Source organism: Canis lupus, chromosome 9, assembly GCF_048164855.1.
Source record: "Canis lupus baileyi chromosome 9, mCanLup2.hap1, whole genome shotgun sequence".
NCBI lineage: Eukaryota > Metazoa > Chordata > Mammalia > Carnivora > Canidae > Canis > Canis lupus.
In genome coordinates, this window is record NC_132846.1 from 65136447 (window position 1) to 65137970 (window position 1524).

Consider the following 1524-nt stretch of genomic DNA (forward strand, 5'->3'; position numbering starts at 1 on the left):
CATTGAGTGTCACTACAGTTGAATATACACACATTGAAGGAAGTTAAGTTAAATGTGATGCATGCTCTTGAAGGTGAAAAAAAATCACAAAGAGATGGTGGTCCTGAGGTGGGAGGGGCTCAGGAGGCTGAACAGACGCATGGAGAGGTGGGGTGCTTTGACCCCAGGGCAGGCAGCACTCTGCACCCCTCTTGTACCCTGACCCAGCAGGTAGCCCCTTGGCCCCTCACAGGAGCCAGGAAGGAGAGAGGAAGGAAAGCCCACAAAGGAAGGGGCAGCCGGAGATTGCCCTCATCTTCCTGCTTCCTCTCCAGAATGCTGGGTCCCTGCAGGGTCCGCCTCCACATGCCACTCCCACTCTGTCCCGAGGAGGAGACACTCAGAAGGAAGAACTTCCTTGAATGTTTCTATTTTTGTTTAAAAAGTGAAAGTAGGGAACAAAAAGAAAAAAAAAAGGGTAAAAAAATGAGGTCATGACCAGTGAATGATATGGTGTTAACAAAGGATAAGGGTATTTTATTTTCTTCTTCTGGCTCACCCTCTTTTTCTTTTAAATCTCTGATGAGTATGTACATTTTTTATAATGCAAGGAAACAGGTTATATTTTAAGAAGGAGGAGGGAGAGGAAGGGGAATGAACAGCAGAAGAAATCATCACAGCAATTATGCAATTGGTAGCTATGGGACAAAAAATACTTTCATATTACATAATGCATCACTTTCTCCCGTAGCCTTGCAAGCAAGAAGCACAGGCATTGTTAATCCAACGTCAAAAATAGGAGAAAATGTGGGGCACTTGAGTGTCTCAGTGGTTGAGCATCTGCCTTCGGCTCAGGGCGTGATCCTGGGGTCCTGGGATCGAGTCCTGCATTAGGCTCCCCACAGGGAGCCTGCTTCTCCTTCTGCCTGTGTCTCTGCCTCACTCTCTGTGTCTCTCATGAATAAATAAATAAAATCTCAAAAAAAAAAATAGGAGAAAATCCTTATTCGTTGTAGCCAAGGTAGGGAAGCAACCTAAGTGTCCATCGATGGAAGAATGGATAAAGAAAAGGTGAGATATCTACCTATCTACATATGAAATATTAATTATCCCTAATAAAGAAGGCTATCTTGCCATTTGAGACAAACTTGATGAGCTTGGAGGACCTTATACCATGTGAAAGAAGCCAGACATTGTATAATCTCACTCATCAGTGGAGTCTTGAAAGGTGAAGCTCATAGGAATGGAGGATAGAATGGGGGTGGCCAGGAGCTGGGGTCAGGGGTGAATGGAGAGAGGTTAATGAGGGTACAAAGTTTCAGTTACGCAGGATGAGTAAGTTCTGCGGATCTAGGGTACAGCATGGTGACCACAGTTAATACAACTGTATTGTATACTTGAAATTTGCTGAGGAATAGATGGTCTATGTTCTCACCACACACACATACACACACAAAATGATAACGATGTGAGGTGACGAGTGTGTCAATTAGCTTGATTGCAGTGATCATCTCGCATTGTATACATTTATCAAACATCACGGCA